The sequence below is a fragment of the Falco naumanni genome, chromosome 13, assembly GCF_017639655.2.
Source record: "Falco naumanni isolate bFalNau1 chromosome 13, bFalNau1.pat, whole genome shotgun sequence".
Classification (NCBI taxonomy): Eukaryota; Metazoa; Chordata; class Aves; order Falconiformes; family Falconidae; genus Falco; species Falco naumanni.
The window spans coordinates 6,642,698-6,662,407 of NC_054066.1; the positions used below are offsets into that span (position 1 = coordinate 6,642,698).

The following is a 19,710-nucleotide window of genomic DNA, read 5'->3' on the forward strand; positions in this document are numbered from 1 at the left end:
CACAAAGGGAAGGCTGTCTCTCCAGACGTCAGTTCTCAAGATGTTTAAAGCAAACAAGGGCAGAGCGAGGGAATGTGGGTGCATCTGGGGTATGTAAGGACACCTGCAGCTGGAAGCTGGTCGGGGGTGAGGGTTTGGTGTGCCAGGCTTCATGGTGATGGTTTCATCCAGCTCTGTGTGCCAGTCTCTTGCCTCCCGACATCCTCCTGCCTGCGTGCCCCACAGCGGTCCCCTGAAGGAATTCTCATTTACTCTGTTTTAATGCTAAGCTTTTATTTAATACTGAAATGAATGATAGTGCTGTAATACAGCATTGTCACGTGTGGCAGAGGATGGAAAAAAAATAACAAATGGTCTGCGTGAAGAAGGAAGTGGTATGTCAAGTAACCAGCTATTTTTATCGCTGTTTGACATAAAACGGACAATAGAGGAAACTGCCTAAGTTAAATTCATTTTCAGTTCTGTTATAAAGCTACTAATATTAAAAGGAAGCTTGTGTTGCCCCCTGCTTCCCCTCCCATTCTGACCGCCCCCTGTCACCCTAAGTGTGTGAATGGCCACGCTGCCTCCCACAGCCCCTGCAGGTCCCTGGGGACTCACCACGGAGGGGCTGTGCTGCGCCCCGCAGCGCCTTTCCCTGCCCTGGAGGGTCTCTGGGGAGTTGGACAGGGATGGTGATGGTTGTGAGTGTGTTTCTGCTTTATGAAACCTGTATGCATGTAGCGGTCTCATCCCATCATCGCTTGCTATCCATCCTATCTCGCAAGCAGATGGTTTCTGCCGAGCTGGATTTGATATTTCCATAGCCTCAGCTTTAGGTGGGTGCTTCATTCAGTAGTCTTCCAGCGTAAGCAGTAAAGCATCTTTGGAAAAGCTGATACACAAATTAATAGCAGCTGAGCTGCTACCATCACCTGAAGTCATGCTTTGTTTTTGTGAAGGGCAATTTGCCAGCATACCCCTCTGTTAGCCAAGGTCTTACATTTCCCCCTGTGCCCAGCTGTAACTGAGTGGATGGTCACAAGGGAGATGCTCAGAGGAAAAACAATAAATAAATACAGAAAAGTTCTAGAAGTGGGTCCAGGAAAGGTCGGCCTCATGGTTTGCTGAAGCAGATGAACCTGAGGTAATGCAGCGAGATCATTAAAGGGTGGTAAGAGGGATGTGACCGTAAATGGATTTTGAAGTACTGAGGAAGAGGTACCAGGACTGCACAACAAATATACGTGGCACCATGTGCACCGCGCTGCTTTCGGTACAAGGAAACTGTGCCAGGGCAGATTGTTTTGCATCTCTGGTACAAACGATACGGAGGTGAATACAGCTGTTTCTGCCAAGTGTTTTAGTACAAAAGCCCCATAAGGCAGAACCATCATTAGCTTAATCACCCCAAAGCTGTTGGGAACACCTGAGTATCCTGCTTGAGTTTTTCAGTTGTGAAGTTGCATTTCAGAGGTCCTCTGTGCATCGGCAACTACCAGAAATGTTTTATATTTTTCTTCCATGGGGGGCTGAGGCTGCAGGGGTTTCTCAGTACAAGGCTGAGGATTGCAGTGCTTGTGGAAGCACCACGGGTTGGTAAAATCTATTTGAACCTATGCACCGGAGAGACTCATTGGGAGTCACATAGAGCTTGCTTGCTCAAAGTGTGCTCTGGGGAGTCCCTCCTCACCGCTTGCTGAGCTTCCCTCAAGTTAAATATTTCCTCTATGTTTATTTGCTAATCTACCTTTTGCTTTGATGCATGAAGACAGTGATCTGGCAGAACCAAATACAGCGGTTTCCAAGAGCACAGCCCTTAAAAAGAGATCTTCCTTTGAAGTTGGAAGGTGGTTATTCCATGGAGGGCAGCGCTTGGCGCTTGTTCATTTGTCAAACCATAATAAAAGCTTAATGATCGGCAGGGGAAAAAAACTGGAAAATGGCATATTCAGTAAGAATGGGAAGAGCTGTGAAGTAACTTTCAGGAAAGCTTTTATGTGTTAAAAAAAGAAGGAAAAAAAAAGTCCCCCATCTTGTCAGCCATATATCTAACAGACAAAGTACTTGGCACGCAACTCCATCACTTGGTACTCAGAGTCCCAGCAGGCAGTCATGAGTGTCCTCATGTTTTGCTGCAGTATTAATGTTTTAAGGTCCTCTACTGAAGCAAATACACGGGTGCTCATCAGAAATCCTGTAGTCCAGAAACCGTCTCCATTTGCAAGCCTGAGCAAGCCCTTGCCTGGTGCAGAACCTGGAGCTGTTCCCCTCGCGTGGCTGATGTGAGCACCCAGCGCTCCACCAGCGGAGTGCCAGAAGTGAGTTTGTGCCAGTGTGCTGGGTTGCTTCTCAGCCAGATTTATGCTGTTCAGTGTGATTTAAGGAGTCTGTTCTTGTACTGTTGGGACTCTGCAGGCTTTTAGTGCCATATGAGATGTGTATGTTGTGTATACATACACATATATATATACACACACACGTACACATAAACTTGCACAAGGGGAAGAAGCAAAGGTGCAGAGTGAAGCAATGGTGTTTTAATCAAGAATGGCTGTGAGGGGCACTCCCGGCTCTGGGGATAACTTTTGGGGTCTGAAGGGCTCTGCTCTCGTACATGCTTCCTGAGCACAAGTTTACCCACAATATTGCCATTTGTGGCCAGATTGCCCTTCTGTATTGTACTTGTGATACCTGTTAGTCTGGTGTGTGCTTATATTTTAATTCTGAAGTTGGGAAAGGTCATGAATCTGCGCTGGTAACAGATGACTGCCTGTGTGCTACATGCAGACCCGCACGCTGGAGGGCTGTCCCGGGCTGAGGGTCTCTGTATTTTATGGCAGTGTGTTGTCGATGCAGGAGAATTTCTATTTTTGCCATGTGTAGCCTCCTTTTCTTGTCTTTTGGGAGAGGATGGAAGTCTCCAGGTACTTTCCTCATACGTATATTGCAGATTCAGTATTTCCAACAGTACGGCAAGATCCATTATGAGGATGGAGCACAAGCTGGAATTTGGGTGGTGGAAATGTTTGCATGTGCTCCGAAGTGTGAGCAGGTGTAATCAGGGGGGATTTTCACACTTACACTAAAGGACATGCGTAAATGAAAATCGGTTTCTTTCATTCAGCTACAATTTAATGAATTTTGCCTGCCTTAATTGAGTTCCCAAGGTCAGTGCTTTCAGGCATTCAGGTTGTCGTAGGTTGGCTGATGCTTTCGCTACTGCTTCAAAGACTGCTTAATTTTGTAGCATGTTGAAGTAATTAAAGTCACTGGTGTAGTCTAAAACAAGCTTTCTAATGCCTATTACCACAGCTGTTCCTCAGTTTCTCTCTCAGGATTAGTAATTTGATGCTTTTAGATATCTGGCTGGAAGAAAAGAGCAAAAAATAAAGCCTAAATATATCAATTTGGATAAAACCACAGCCCTCCCCACCCGCAAATAAATACTTCCCACAGAGAAAAAATAGTATTTAAAAATATATATTTTAATTAAAGCAGCTTTCGGTATGCGTCATGAACTTGCACAATTGCAACTTTCTCATTACAAAACTAAGGAATGAAGTATTTAAAACGAAGAGTCACTTGCATTGTTTGAGATTTGAAAATTTTTTTGTTTGAGATTTTATTGAGCCTTGAAAAATGTGGAGCCTGATGGTTTTCTCCTCCAAAGTCATTTGGCATCACCTCAGAACAGCAGTTGTACTGGTTTGGGGAATATCCCCAGGTCATTAGTTCTGGTTTGGACACCAGAAGGGCTGTGTCCCCGACTGCCTTGACGTACGCGGAGTCAGCCAGGGGTGGTGCTGCACTGGTGGGTGAGCTGGACCATGGGTGGTGGGAAGAAATAACACATGAAGGATTGCTCTGTGTCCTCCTGCAGGCTTCGGTGTGAGGAGGGGTTGCAGCTGGGAAGGGGTTGCCCCCAGCCCCACCAGCCCCTTCTCCCCAGTGCCACTGGGCAGGTGGACGGGGCAGCTGCTGGGGCAGTGGTACCAGGTGTGTGTGGGGGGTGTCTCCTCTTCCTGGCTATGAGCATATGGGAGATACGCTGCTGGGCAGGGTCAGGAGTCTCATACTCCTATCTATTTTTAATAAATTGGGAGAAAATTTACACCATTTTAGTATTCATCTCAGCCGTTTAAATATGTGACTGTGACTCCCCCCCTCATGCATGGATTTTTTTTGTCTAATTATAATTTTCTGACATACTTTCTTCCTGGAAGCCAAAGTTATTAGCGTTTATCCTCCCAGGACTGAATGCCTCAGTTAATCTCTGAGTCATTCTTCCAATTACACATTAATTTATCCAGTATTGCTCTTCGCTGCGAGGAGCAGTAATGAGAAACACACCAGTCTCGGACTGAAATTTGCTGAAGGGAAGGAGTAACAAGTCTGTGGTGTATCTTTGGGGGATGACTCGGTGAGAGGTATATTGAAACACACAGAGTGTTTGGGAAGGCAATTGGGGGAAGTGTGATGACTGATTTACTCCACGGAGTTTTGCAGTGTGCAAGTGGGTGAGGAGGAACTCCTCAGGGGTTTGGTGCCTGCGTGTCTTCTCCCCCTCGCTTTCCCTCCTGACTCTTGGGATGCCAGCTTCTAAATTAGCCTCAGCTTTCTCCCTGCTAACCCATTCAGGAGAAGATACGGATTGCTGAAGGCATCTAGTGCTCTGGTTTGCAGATCGACCACAAACTTGCGAAAGAAATGACTTGTCATCTGGGCAGCTTGAGATCACTCTTCCCCAGGTTTTTTTGGGGGGTGGGGGAAAGGCAAAAAAGCAAATACTTAGCTGTTTATGTTATTCAAAATAGAAAATGCTCTTAAAGTTATTCTTGAAAGATGCAGGTGGAAAAAATGGAGGCTGAAATGCTTCAGCTCTTTTCACTGCAGTAACCTGCAGTGTCTGTAGCCCAAGCCTTGGACTGACGGGCATAAAGACCTGTTTGAACAACGGAGCCAGTTGTCCTGAAGAAGCCGGTGGGGAAACTGTATGCCCGAAACATGGGGAAATGGTATTTATGCTGGTGCTGTCTGCAAGACAGAGAAATCGCATGAGTCAGTAAGTCGGTATCTGCAAGGCATCGGCACACAAACCTGCTGTGCAGTCGGGGCTGTCGGTGAAAAGCCGTAAGCTGAAACCCCTTTGGGGTGATGTGAGCTGCAGCGAGGACGCTCCCACAGCGTGGTTGTGCATCACCCAAAGGCAGAGCTGACATCTGACCTACGGAGCTGCTCATGACAAGCTAATGCTTTAGGGAGCCGTAGTGTTGCTTGCCTGGATCTCGCGGTTGATCTGTAACTGAAGCTCTGCCTTGACAGATGGGTCAGACCTGGACTCCTGACGGGGGGGTTGGGTCCCTTCATGGGGTGCATGCGTTGGAGAGAGGCACAACCTTGCAGAGCATGTTAGCTGCCGTGACCACTTCACTCTTCCGATCTGTTCCAGCAAGTCTAGATGGATTTTCTCTATGCCCCATGTCTTAATTACTTTGTTGTTATCTGGAAGCAAATTCTGAGAAGCACAACTAAAATAAACATCCCCTCTCTCTTCTTGGAAACGCAAATGCCTGTTTGTTGGGCATGTCTATGACCTCCCAGGTTAATGAGCAACTTTCTGATGCAGTGTGGGGGTAAACCTCTCCTCTGGTTTGGTGTCAGATGGAAAGTTCAGTAGATAGAGGCATTTCCCACTCAGAAATTTATACGGTGATAAAAGCCTTGATAGAGATGCCTGCCTTTGGGGGAGCATGTGCAGCACGGTACCGCAGTGTGGGGGTTCGGCCAGGGATGGGGTCACTCCAGGAGCAGTGACCTGGTGATGCTGCTGAGCTGGTTTGTGACACCAAATCAGGAACCAGTGCTTCTGGTTTCATTAGCAGTGACAGGCTCAGCTAGAGATATTTTGGCACTGAAAAGCCCATCTTATAAACCTTATTTGCAGTGATTTATTAGCGTGTCCTTTTTCTTTTTTAATGGACAGTCCTTTTTAAAATTTTTCTTTTAATAGATGAGTCGACTCATCTATTTAGGCAAATTATATTAAACAATATGTAGAAATAAGATTGCATGGAGCTCTTACTGTTGCTTTGATTAATCAATCTTCCTTTGTTCCATAAACATACTTTTATTCTGTCATCTTCTGTGCTTTTATGCAAAGTGAAATTATTTTATGATAAAGTGCTGTGCTATGTTAGATAATTCTGACAATAAAGAAAGCTTGGACTGTTAGTCCTCCTAACTGCATACTCTCAAATGTTCTTGTTTTCCCTAGACCTTACATGTCTTATGATACTCTTTTGAGATGTATCTTACATATGTTCGATAGAATAACCCACTAAATTATAAAAGATGTTGTGTTTGTGCTGCATTTATACAGATCCAGCTATCAAATGCAACGGGGGTCACAATTGCCCTCCTTTTTCATGCTGTGTAGTAAAAGAAACACGACTTTCATTTAGTATGGTGAGAGATAATAGGCTTCAACTCGATCATAAAAAGACTTTTCCACTGAGAATTAGCTGCACTGAAGGAAAGGGTGGGAAATTACGTGGATAACAAGAGTATATTAAGACCTGAATAATTTTATTCCAAACCTTTTTTACTCCCTTTTGCTTCAGGAAGAACAGAAGTGCCTGGTAAACAGGAATTGAGAAGAAACTTCCTATAGGGTTATCTCGTGTGGTGATGGCTCCCTACAGGGTTTCTCCTGCCTTTTCCTGGAATTGTTAAATTAAGTCTGCCTCCAGATGAAATCAGCACTACCGAGTGCCTTGCTGCTCTTGAGGAATGTGGCAAGTCAAGTGCCAGGCTTTTAATACTGTACCTGAGCCCGCTGGGTGGAGAAGTCCTGCTCCCATCGAGATGAGCGGGGTCTCTGGAAGCCAGGCACGTGTGGGGCAGTCTGGTGGGCAACATCCTTTCATATTCGGAGCCGAAGCCCAACAGTAAGTTTTAGAATAAGCCTTAATAAACAAATCCTTCCTATTTTCTGCTTCAGCAGGTGTTGATCAGATGAGGCTGTATTTGCCATTATATGTAGTAGATTAACCTTGTGGTTGTATTCTGGTATCTATAACTGAACGTGTTCCCATGTTTGGATTAAACCAGTTTTATCTGAGTTTACCACAGTTGACTGGCAAATAGAGTGGCTTTGGCTTGTAATTGCTTTAACGCTGCAGTTCCACTCATTTTTAAAGAGAGTTGTTCTTAACTGGTTGAAGGAAAGCAACAGCTTTTGTTATATTCATTAATCACATGCTTGTTAAAATCCAGGGAGCCTCTCTAGTAACCGCACAGCGCTAGTTATATTTCAGTTATTCCTAGGATTGTTAACAAGGGGAGAGAAAATGAAAGTCTTGCAGCATTTGCATTGTCACCAAGCTCAAAATAAGCATGGATGAAATTTAACGTGACCCTTTTTCAGTGCTTTTGTTGTAGTTCGTAGATGGTTACCTTCAGCCACCATTCATTTCCCCGCAAGCACAGCTTATTTAGAGGTGTTGCAAACAGCTAAGCTCTTGTTCTCAAAGATCACATAAGGAGAAATCCTTTAAGATTTTTTTCCTTCCTATTTTTCAGCCTGTGATAGGTTTTCATGGGTGTCTTAAATCCTGCTGTAAGAGTTTGCAGCAGTTTAAAGTCTAATAAACTGCTTCCGAACTGCCTCCTGGGGTGTTTGGACACAGCTTTAACAGCATCCCCAAAAAGTTAAATAGTACCAGGGATGATTTTACCAGCTCAGGAGCAAAGTAATTATAAAAGCCTCGTATAAGATGTGATCATCCTATTGGGAGGAAAGACTCAAACCTCAGTTTCAAAAAAACCTAAAAGTCTCATCTTTATTTATACTAAAGGTGAAGTGGTTGTTACGAGACATTTTCTACTGCTGGATTGAAAGGAACAGTTTTGTTATTTACCAAATTTACAAGTGAGTTATCTTGGCTTTTTCTTTTCTGTTTTCCTCTACCTCATTTGTATTTCAGTTGCTAGATGGCCCTTTTGAGACTAAAACCATGATTGACATTGGGGCTTTTTGCCATGGAAGATCCTGATGTGACTAGAGAATACCTGCTATCCCCCATGTGATGCACAAAGGGGTCCTTACTCGGACCCCTACGCATCATGTTTGTGGCTGAGTTGGGTACCCAGCCGCATCCCAAGCGCGATGCCGCTGCTGGCGGTGCTGTGGCAGGGCGCTGCGGGAGCAGGGACCCTCAGCTGATGGAAGGGGTCTCTGGGGAGTGGCTGTGGAGAGCTTGTGGTAGGTCTCCCCACGGAAAAAGATTGTGAAACATTCTGCTGAGATTATTTGAGATCGCAATGGCTTTCACGCTAATTTTAAACTTTAAGATGTTTCTCATGGACTGTTCATAGTTGGGTTGGCTCTTCAAAGGTCCGCAGGGACAACTTCAGGCCTGAGAACTTCACCCAGGGAGGCTGGCCAGGAACCCAAGTCTTTCATCTTTTTTATAGTCAAACGTACAGCTCGCTAAACAGGCTGGATCCTGCACAGGCTTAATGCAGCTTAGCTCAGACTGCCCATACTGGTGCTGAGGGAACGGCTCAAAGCCTTCAAGTGGAGCCTTGTATGTGTGTGGGGCTGGGGCCAGAGGTACTGAGAAACTCCAGAACCCCCAAATCTGTACCTTTTGAAAACTAGGCCGCTGGGTTATTTCCCAAGTGAAGATCTCCAGCTGGCACGCTCCTGACAGGTTAGGAGGAGGCCACATACATCCTCAAGGACCAACTTTTTTTGGAGAAGTCAGTTTCCGTACCTGACCTGCTCGTTACACAATTGTTTCTGCCCTGGTTTCTGTTATGCTGAAAAACATGCAGCGTGGTTGGATCTGAGGTTTTGAAGCTTAAGGGTGAGAGTTAAATCCCTCTTCTTGGTAGCACGTATGCAGTGGTTCCATACTGGAAGCGAACGCCTCTGCATGGTGAGGATCAACATCAATGGGCAGAAATAAACACGAAGGACCAGGCAGCCCGTTCTGGAAGGTTGTTATGGAAGAACTTGTGCAGGAAAACCTCAGGTTACTGACTGCATTTGGGTTATGTAGATGTGCCAGACGGGATCTTTTTCCTCTCTGTAGGAGTCACTGCAGTTTGATGTGAATGAGTTATCAAACCCAGGCAGGTCCCCAAAGCCAAGGCATGTAAATTCGTTCATATAATGCTTGTATAAATCTATTTCCAGTTCTCGGGATGAAATGGCATTGTGTGCACTTTCACTTTAATCCTGTTATATCTTTTATTTTACATCTTTCTTTTAATAGATACTGAAATCCTTGCTCCATTGGGCATCCAGTTTGGGCTGTGTAACTGTGTCAGCTGATGATTTAGAGTGAGTAAAAACAGGACCCTCTGTATTCATTCCTCCCGTGTCTCCTTTGAAAGGATGTTTTTCTTCAGGGATCACAGTGACTGCTGCTAGAACTTGTTGGTGGCTGGCACTTAGTGCATTTTTACTACCTTTAGATCATAAGTGTGACACTTGAATGAACCCTCATTAGTGGAGCTTTTTGCAATGTCTTTGCCTTCAAAAGCACTCCAGGCTCTTAAAGCTCGTACGTGGGAGGTACTTTGCAAGGGTCCGTTAGGCATGAGCAGTAGGCTTGGATTTATTTGATGAAAACATGGTTATGGTGTGTAACGCTGGCTGCTCTGGGACAGAAGGCAATAAGAAGTCTCATCTTTTAGCAGCATCATATGTGACATGGCAAATGTGCTGCCATTAGGACGTAGCAGCAAGCATCCTTTGAGCTTGTTAAGGTCTTTGGCTTCCATCAACGAATTTGAGGTGGTGCCTGGTAAAGGCGTTTGAGATCTGGAGTGGCTGGGGAGGCCACTTGGCAGCAGGGGCTCTCCTGGAACACATGTGCCAGTGCCGGCACTGGTGTGTGGCTGGTGGGGGTACATGGTGCTGGAGCCAGTTCAGAGCTGCGGGGGCAGGCGCTTCCCTGACTCCCCCAGCCCTCTGCTCCAGTGGTCCCGCTTCCAGGCACCTCCTTGGTGCTGCCCTGCAGCTTCTGTTGAATAACAAACCCGAATAAATACAGTGGTGTTCCCCTCATGGGAGGCATGGGAAAGAGCTGGCAGGAGCGGAGGTCCGTGATGGATGCATGCCCTTTGACAGCCCGCGATGCATCCAGAGCTGTGGTGCATTTTGTGGATTAAGGAGTGGATGCCAGGGCTGGACCCAGGCATTGGCAGGGCAGGGATGGACTCTGGCTTTTTGTTGACAACCCAGTGTTCACTCTTTGGAGGCCTTTTGGCTACACGATGATATTCACGAAAGCTGATCTGAATTAACTTTCATAAAGCAGGTTGTTTAACTTGCTTTAAACCCTCATGTGGACTTGGATTTCAAACAGCCTCACTTTACTGTAATTTACTTCACATTAATTATATCTTAAAGCAGAGTAAAGACCACTTCCTTGGAATTAAAGCAACTTAATGCAGACTGGCCAGTGAATTTTAGATCTGTACCTCCTAGCTAGCTCGGACCGATCCCCCTCTGTGTCTCTGAGCAGGCAGCTCCAGCACCCCGGTGCCCCGTAACATGGCACTCCTCTCCCAAGCAGAAGCAGCTTTTAAATGAATGACTTTGATGGCCTAAAACTGCCTCACCTCTATTTTTTCCCCTGCTGGAAATAACCTTCCTCCCTGCTGAGGAACATACATCGGACGTTACAATTAAAACCACCATTGTACTTAAAAACTATCTTCAAGACACCCTCTGCTCTGCTTAAAATTGAAAAATTCTGTGGAAAGACCTGGAGAAGCTCTCGGTCTCTGTTATCTCAGTGACAAGTTTCACTGGCAGCCTCAAGGCTGCTGCAAATGTGTTCCTTTTATGTTTAAATCACAACTGATAGCTTACATACAGTTTACACAAGAGACGGGGGATCCACGCTTATCTACATGTTGCCAAAGCGCATAAAACTAATAACGTATTTTAAAGCAAAATGATGTGTGAACACTGTGGCTAGAGCAAGAGCATTTGATGCTGCTTCCTCGCTGCTTCTATAGAAAGATGATAAAAAACAATTCCGCAAGGAAACTTAGGGGGAAGAAAAAGGTGCTGTGCAAAAGTCAGCCATGGCCTGTGAGTCTGCTGGTGTTCGGTGGTTTTGAAAACCAGGCTTTTTTATTCGTGTTATGAAAAGAAAAGGGGCCACCTGGTATATTCCCTCTGCTCGGGTTGCCAAAACAGCACGAAAAAATGCCAAAACCCTTTACGGGCTGGTTAAGGGGCTGGTGTCGTTCTGCTGTAATTTGTCCATCTGCTATCAAGTGTGCTTCTAGTTTGATAGGAAAAAACCCACTAAACTCAGAAACATTTTCTGGGGGCTGGGTGTTCTTTCATCTGCCAGCCGTGTGACCAAAAAAGCGCTGCTTTTTTTGGGTGATGTCCCCTAAGGCCTGGAGGAGAAATTAGCCATCTATCCCACGCAGGAGACAAATAAAATCAGTCACTATAGCAACTGAAGTAAATGTTAATCATGCTAAATATAGTTCTCCCCTGGCGCTGCGCTGTGTAAAAATAACTTGCACGTTGGGTCCCCACCTTTCAGGGTGCTGTGCTGCCGGATTCCAGCCCTGACCAAGGCTGGCCTGCTGCATGATGAATGAGACCCTGCGGGATGACTCCAGGCTGAGAGCTGGCTGTTCCCTCCTGCAGGTGACTAGTAACCCCAAGTGTCCTGGGGAGTTACCCCCCTGCCTCTCCTGCAGGTCATCCTCCTCCCGAAGGACTTCTGCTTGTTCTGCTTCTAATATGGGGCTTTTTAAAGCGCAGCCGGTATTTATGTTTAATTCGCAGTGAGGGAGGGGGTGGCTGAGAACCCAGCTGCTTAAAATTAGGTGTCAGGCTATGAAGCAAGCCCTCATAGCTGGGGAGAAAACTCCCATCGGCTGAAGAGACATTAGCTCAGACACCGTGTTTCTTCCTGAAATGGGGCCAATGCTCCTTCTGGATATTGCAGGAGAGAGTATTTGAAAACTCTTCCAAAGTGCAATGTGATGTATGCCTCTGGTGGGTGACAGCCGACGTGTCCCATGGGTCAGCGCGAGGCTCCTCCGCGTGCACGCTGCCAGCATGGTGCCTGTGCTGCAGGTACCTGCTGTAATCCTGCTGCATCCTTTGGTGTGCTTGCCCGATGCTCGGAACTGTTTGAAATTAATTTGCTGTCTTGTATCAGTTTAGCGTGACCCTAAACCCGATTCTTGGATTTGCACACGAATACTATGCGGAGTCTCTCCTGGGATGTCCTAGGGGTTTACAAGGGCTTCTGTGTGCAGTGAAATGCCTGTTTTCAAAGCTAGGTGGCTTTTCCTTATCACAAAAAAAAAAAAAAAAAAAAAAAAAAAAAGATGCTAGGAATGAATTTTGAGTCATTTAGCTATTTTTTTCAGGTGTCAAAAGTGCTGAAGAGCAGGCAGAGAAGGCTGAACGCTTGCCTGCTTGCTGAATGCCCCACAGTACTGCTGGTTACACTGCTACAATGCTTAGTTTTGAAAAAATTCTGGTAAATTGCTATGAAACTATCAACTCCTTTAATGACAACCATTGCAGATAGCAAATTTACTTGCTGAAATTGAATGATGAGCTGCCCATAAATATCAGAACGTATAGGGCTGTATACTTGTTGAAACAAATGGGAGCTGTATCCATTCGAATCTCACCCCAGTGTTGGAGGTGTAAGTTATAATCTGGGGGGTTGGTTTGTGTTTGTGGTGTTTTGCTTGTGGTGGGTTTTGTGGTTTTGGTTTTGTGGGGTTGGGGGGGGTTGGTTGTTTTTTTCTTAAATAAAATTGATATCACCTGGATTGTATCATCCAGCAAAATGGTTGAAGTATCCCAAAAGCAACTACAGGGCAGCACAAATAAAGCACAGCCACCATCTCCCTGGTGTCGTGTGTCGGGAATGGTACGAAGGCTACGGCAGGGAATTATGTGAAGGCTTGGGTGCACAGAGCTGGGCTGCTGCTGGGTTTCTGCTGCTGCTTCACCATAAACCATCATACCCAGCAGCGCGGGTGCTGGGCGCAGCCTGCCGCCGCCCAGTTAAACCGTTCGGATCGGCACTGTTGAAAGCCCAGCACGGCCCTTCCCATGTGCTTGAAAACCACGAAGGGCAAAGCAAACGTGCTTAAAAAACAGTTTGTATGGTCACTGGACTATGGGCTTAATGCGTTTTCTGCTGAAGGGGTGTGCGCAGAAAAAAAACCTTGCAGTAGCTCTTGGAACAAAACCCCCTTGGACCTGCTGTTAGCCTGGATTGCCCCTGCCTGTGCTAACTAGCCATTAAGCCCAGTGCCATCCGTTCCATAGCCATGGCACTGCCTCCTCCTATTGCAAGGCGAGATACCGTTTGCTATGGTAGGCTAAATTAATGCTAAGTGCAGACAGAGAAAGCTGAATCCTTTTCTGGAAGTGGATTTTTGTTGTTGCTGTTACCTCAGCCAGCAGTGGGAATTTATTTTTGCCTAAGCTTTGCCAGACTCTTTGCCTGGGAAGAAAGCTGAAGCCTCCCAAATGTTTAGGAAGGACTTGAAACCCTTTGGGGCTGCAGTATTTCACAGGTGATCTTTCTGGAGCATGCTTAATGTGGCAATCCCATTTCTCAAGTTGCTTTTCCTGCTTGTGAAACCATGGAGAGTCCAAACTGTTTTACTTGCACATAGGAAATAAGGCTAGCAAGGTACAGCATGGGAATATTTTTATTTATTAACATCCTCCATGTTTCCAAACAGCATTGGGGCAGTTACAAGCCACTTGCTGGAGCAGAGATACAGGTGGTGTTTGCCGCAAGTTACAGGGTTAATGGAACAGAAACTAACAATTTGTCTTGAAAACGTAAGTATGTGTCACAAGCCACAAAATATTTAACACCTCAAAGACATGCACCAAAGCCAAATCTGTATGCTCTAAGACAGAACAGATTCTTGCATATACAAAAATCACCAGTCACAGAGCTGCAAAACTAATATTAGCGTAGAAATGCGTACTGGAATTGAATAATCCACCTAGAGACAATATCACTGAAAGGATAAAATGAATTGAAAAAATCCTGGTGTGCTTTGTAATCTGAAAACAAACCACCCTTTAAAAATTGTGTGCTTGGGAATAAATAATTGATGTGTATTCATTAGCAATAAGTGCTTCCATTGCTTTGATTTCATCCGCTAATACAACCTCAGCAAAAGCCTTGCTTCATGGGTTCAGCTTCTCTATTTGAAACCATTTGGTGTTATTTAGGTTATTACTGCAATTGTGGCTTGGGGATAAAAAAAGCAATGGGTGGCGCAGTAATGCGTGAGTATGGGAAGGCTTTTGGTAGCATTGCAAAAAAAAAAAAAGAAAAACCACCACCAAACAAACCGCATCCCTGTAAGGAAAAGACAGCTTACAATCACCTGTAAAAATAAAACAAAATATCTATTTGGAACAGAGACTCTTGTAGCAATGAGCACAACGTGCTGCGTGGTGGTGCAGAGGTGGGGATGGAAACTGCCCTGAAGGAGGTGGCTGTGCCTCTGACGGGGCACGCAAAGGGCTTTGGCGTTGGGTGGTAAAACTGAAGGTGTCAGACCTTCCAACAGGAATAACTTGTGGTAGCTCCGAGTGTTGGGCAGGCTCAGTGGATGAGGCGGGTTATACAGCGTTTGCATCGCCCTGGAGAGCGGTTTGGAGACACCCAGCGCAGGCTGCTCGGGCAACCTGCTGATCCTGGGGAGGTTTTGTGGCAGTCGTTTCTCCTCGGCACTGCCGTCTCTTGAATGTAATGCTGGGGTTTAAGGTTGTTGATGGTCTGATCTGGGGCTGGATGTTTTTACTTCCAGGAAAGAATTCCAGATAGGTTGCTGCATCCTCACTCCTGGGCAGCTGCAACTGGTGACTGTGCCAAAGCCCGTAGTGGTTCGGTTATTCCTGAATGTGACACCTGTACATATATATAGGGAAAGATCTAACATGGGCAATTTGAAATGGGTCCAACTCATGCAGCAATCAAAAACATCCAATTAACTTTTTCCTCCATGTTACTCAGCCACCTGGACCTCTGCGTGTCGTGACTGTGGCTCGGCTCATGCCAGGTAATTAAAGCAATGTGATACCAGTTCTTGATAGATACCTTGGCACCGGTGTGGGCATGCTGCAGTGTGAAGCTCATCTGAAAGGTGGCATTTCCATGTAGTTTGGGATTTGAAAAGTAATTACTCACAGAATGCTGCTATTTCACGGTTTCCTTTCCATTTGGGATGACAAATATTGTCATAATATTGGGATTGTGCTCGGAGTTAATGAGGGAGAAGGTTGTTCCGTGTTTGTTTGTTTTTAATTCTTTCTCCAGCTGTACTTCTGAGGCTTTCCAACACTTTTCTGTTTGTAGAAGATACCATCTGTCCCTTCAGTTTCCAAAAATGGTCCAGGAGGGAGATCCTGTAGAAGGTCCCCAACCAGCTTTCCTGATGGGGTCACAGGGAATATTCTGGGTAAAATTACATGATACAGACTACAGCTGAATGCTGCGGGGTTTCACCTGGTGTAACTGAATGCAGCTGCACTGCTCACAGCCTACGCGGGCTGGGCTGGCCCGTTTGGCTCCACAAATACTCAGATAACCACACTGCTAAAAATTTGGAATCAGGCTTGCTTTTGTCTTAATGCTTACAGACTGGAAGGTTACCAGAGGTGAGGGCTTTGCCCAGCTGAGTGCTGCATATTTAGAGAGTTGTTTGTGCACTGGGTGTTAGGAGGAAATTATTCTTTGGTGCAATAACTTTGTAAGCTGATAAGTAAAATAATAATAAAAAAATTATCCCTGAGATGCTTGGTTTCTCAAGCTTCAGCTGCAGTTTCCATACTTTGAAACACATCCAATATATGCACTTAAAATTTTAGTAGAGCTTTAATTCATAACTGCTGTTCTTCGTAACCTCTTCAGGGTTGTACTGAAAAGTGAAGTGAGATGTTTAAGGTACAGTGGAATCCAAACTAGAGAGAGACCGTCTGCAACGTGGAGGATAACCTCTTGGCAGGCAGATGGTTTCTTGGAGCTGCCCTTGGCAGGGTGCTCTGGGTCTCTGTTCTGTTATTGTTGGGGTTGGGTGGGTGGGTGAGTTTTGGCAGAAAGCCTTTAGAACACGGGCTTTTGTAGCGTGGGGTTTTTTTTGTTGTTTTGGTTTCCTGGGGTTTTTTTAAACCTAGAGGCATCTGTGGCTTTTATTTTATTTACTTCCAAATTATATTACTTCCAAAACTCCCATCAAAACCCCCAATGTTTGATTAGGGAAGTTTTTGAGAAACAGAGAAATGGCTTATTGGTGAAACCAACCTGTGAGGAAGCAGATGGGCAATTCTTCATGAGAAACAAAGCTGCAAACTGAGGTTATTTGGCAAAACTCTCGATGTCTGGACTCAGCCTCCCCAAACACAGCAGCAGCCTGCAGTGTTCCCCCGGCAGCCTGGCTCAGCTGTGGCAGCGGGGCACCAGCACAGCTCCCCTGGCTGTTGGGGTGTCTTCTGGAGGGACATGGGGGTCCTTGGGGGGCTGCTTGGCCACTGCAGCATGCAACAGCACCAGGGCAAGGACTTGTTGCTGGAGTTCGTGGTGGCTTTGTTCCATCCCAAAAACATCAAAAAGCCCCTGTAAAACTGTCACATGTACGTCGGGAACAGCAAGTTAGGAGGAGTTTTAGTCCTTTCACTTTTTAGAAGATGAGTTTCATCTTTATGGTCTTTATACTCACTTAAGGTCCTGGAACAGTCTGGAAAAAAACCATGGATGTAATATTTTGTATTAGAATTGAACTGTTTTGTAGAAAAATATATGTCCTCATACTAAGTGGGAACTGGTGCTGAGATCGGAGTGTCTCTATAAGCTAAAGTGGGACGGGGTCCTGGGAAGCAGAGCTGGGGAAGCAGCTGGTTGCCTTGTCCCTTCGTCTGGACATATGAACCAGGCACGTCAGTGAAAGAAGACTAAGCCCAAGGAGCGTAAAAGAAGTCGCTTTGGCCAGTGTTCCCTGAACAAGCCACTGCAATATCTCAGTACTCCAGGGGACAAGTAAAGTCCAGACAGGGCGTTTTGCCTGCTTGTGGTTTGAATGCTGTATTTATTCTGGGGTGGTTGGTTTTTTCCATTAATATTTTAGATCAATTTCTATTTTCATTATCCCTAGATTAAAATGTAGTACAGAGGGGAGAGAGCCAGAAAGGAAATGTTTGGACAGCCCTGTAACAGTCATCCTGTGTTTTTATTTAATAGGCTATTACTGACTATATAGTATACAGAGAATAGAAAGGAGCAAATGTTTTTCAGCCTGTTTGCAGGTTTGTAGGAGCGTGTTACCTGACAGAGCTGGCTGTGTGCTGGGACGCAAGCACAGCCGGTCTGCTGTGGCACAGAGATTTCAGGGAGCACTGGTGGATCACTGCTGCCAGCCTGCAGTCAGGTTGTTGATATATCCCATTATTAAAAGCATGGTAGGGATGGAGCTAACCGAATTGCCAATGAAAGCGGTGCTGGCTGCTTTGATTTGTGCTTGGCCGGGGAAAAGGTGAGAGGTTGTGCAATGCGCTTGGTTTAAGCGCCCAGGTGGGGTTGGTTCCCCATCCATGATGTGAGGGGTTTGTTTCAGCCACATGGCAAAGCACACTGTGCGGCTGGGAGTGGAGGGAGCCTCTGGCGTGAAGCCAAGGAAACTGCCTGGAGCAGCAGAAATATCTATTTTAGATCTTACGGATTGTCTGCATGTCTCCCTGCAACAGCAGAGTCAAATACTGATAGCTCACCTCTCTCAGGTCAGGAGCCCAAACGACTTTGCTGGTAACTGTACAGCACAGCTGATGGCAACAAGCTCGGACAACTCTTGCTATCAACAGCCAAGTAAGAAAACATGCAGCTTTTTTGTCGGCAGCCTTGTGCGCTAGGGAAAACAGCTTTGGAAAAGTTTGACACAATTTTTGTGTCAGCTGAAATATCTTTTTTTTAAATGAGAAACTGAAATTTCTCAGGAATTAAAGCCTTTCTTCATAATAAATAAAAATATCATTTGTTTTCATCAGCCTCTCGCCACTGAGCATTGAAATATTAAGCAGCTTGAAAACTTGTGGGGAAAACTGTCTGGTTTTCTGGGTTTTGCTTTTCTGCCCCTTCCCCTTGTAGTCAAGTTCATGTGTGTGGGTGAGTCTCTCGCCAGCCATTTTTCTATAGTTGCTTAATCATCAGTAAATTTCTGTTACAGTCTAAGAGTCTCTTTTGTCAGTTTAACCTTCACCTACCCCTTTGCCTGCAGGCATTTGCTCGATGGGAATGTTATTTTATCTGGCTTGTTCTCTGATTTTTATCTAGCCTGATTAGAGGGGTTTAAGCGTTTACGAAAGCACTGGGGGAAGCCTGGACATAGAATTGTTTCGAAATACTGTGAAATTAGAGGGAAATGAAAGCTGCATCTGTTATCAAGGTATCTCCCATAGATTTCCATAGCATCAGGAATGCTGTCAGTGTTCAACATGGTTACCTGGATGACCAGCATCTTCTGTTTGCACCATGAGCCTGGTGCTGCTGGGTGGTCCCGCCGGACCCGGGAGGGTGGCTGCAGCCCTTTGCCCCTTCTCAGCCTTCAGTCTGGAAAATGCCCCGTCAGGTTTTTTGCACATCAAAAAGGCAACAGGGGTGCTGCTGGAGACAACCACCCTGGTCTGGATGGAAAGGCAAGGGGAGGTTCTGGTGCAGGTCTCGTGGTACCAGGCAGGCTGTGTCTCCTCGGGTGCCGGATTGCTGCTGGCAGACGGATTTTCCTGCAAGAACCTCTCTTGCTGCCAGCTAGTCTGTGCTCCGGCGCTTGGCGGCATAGCTAGCTGTTATCCCAGGGGTCAAGGAAAACTCCGTCTCAAAACAGGAATAAAAATTCTGTGACCAGCACATAAACCCACTGTGACCAGTGTTAGGTGATCCAGCAGCCAAAAAGGTCAGCATCTAACATTTATATATAAATAAATGCCAGTGTTTTGAGTGCTGCACGAACGAAATGCACTGGTTCCTGGGAGTTCCTCTTGTGCCCATAGCTGTGGGGCTTGATTTCTGGATGCAAGAATAGACTGGCCTGCAGTGTTAGCTAGGAAGAGCGGGCTGTGCGAGAGCATGGACGTGATGGAGAGGGTTGGGGGGGGGCGGAACGGTGGAGGGAGCACTGAGCTGTGCTGAAACATAACCTCAGCCAACACAGGTGAACTTGTTTATCTTGTGTGTTTTGGGGTTGGTTTGGTTTGGGTTTTTTTTTTGTTTGCATGGTATGCTAAGGAATAAATCTCACTTTATCTTGCTCTGTCCATCCCTTCTCCCTCACTTTTGAATGAGTTTTGGAGCCAGATCTAACAAAGGAATTGGCAAAGCCTCTTTCCTAGATGAGTTTTATGAGGAGAGGCAGCTGGGCAGAGGTGGGAGAACCAGAATGAAACAGCAGGGTAAGCCCAAAGGACCTGGCAATCCTCACTGGGTGCTGCTGTGGGCAGAGCCTGCAGGCAGGCGCTTGTGTGTCCCTGGCTGTGCTGCTGGCGGAGCAACTGCTGGGCACGTGTGTGTGCATGTCCCTTGTGTGGAGCTGGCTACGGCCCCTGCGCTTGCATGAGGGCCAGAGGTGCAGTGAGCTGCTCTGTTGGGGGAGCAAAGCTGTCAGCCCCTGCAGAAGAGCTCAGGTGGGAAGGATTTCACG

At 46.0% G+C, this 19,710-nt stretch overlaps 3 long non-coding RNA genes across 5 annotated transcripts in view; 1 reads left to right on the forward strand and 2 right to left on the reverse strand.

Annotated features, from left to right (window-relative positions):
* Positions 1-3,088: 3,088 nt before the first annotated feature.
* LOC121096653 lies at positions 3,089-6,605 on the reverse strand. Its single transcript, XR_005830646.1, has 2 exons — positions 5,080-6,605; positions 3,089-3,348 (listed from the first exon to the last, which is right to left on the reverse strand). It is a non-coding gene; the product is annotated as an uncharacterized LOC121096653 (long non-coding RNA).
* Positions 6,606-6,718: 113 nt separating this feature from the next.
* LOC121096652 overlaps positions 6,719-19,710 on the forward strand; it is a 48,816-nt gene continuing 35,824 nt past the window's right edge. Inside the window, exon 1 of one of the 3 annotated variants that reach the window (XR_005830644.1) lies at positions 6,719-6,929. This is a non-coding gene — a long non-coding RNA (uncharacterized LOC121096652). Of the gene's footprint in view, positions 6,930-19,592; position 19,710 lie in introns of those variants that run through there. The other 2 variants (XR_005830645.1, XR_005830635.1) reach the window with 2 other exon arrangements.
* On the reverse strand, positions 13,696-19,157 carry LOC121096654. The gene is made up of 2 exons (XR_005830647.1): positions 18,517-19,157; positions 13,696-16,640 (listed from the first exon to the last, which is right to left on the reverse strand). It is a non-coding gene; the product is annotated as an uncharacterized LOC121096654 (long non-coding RNA).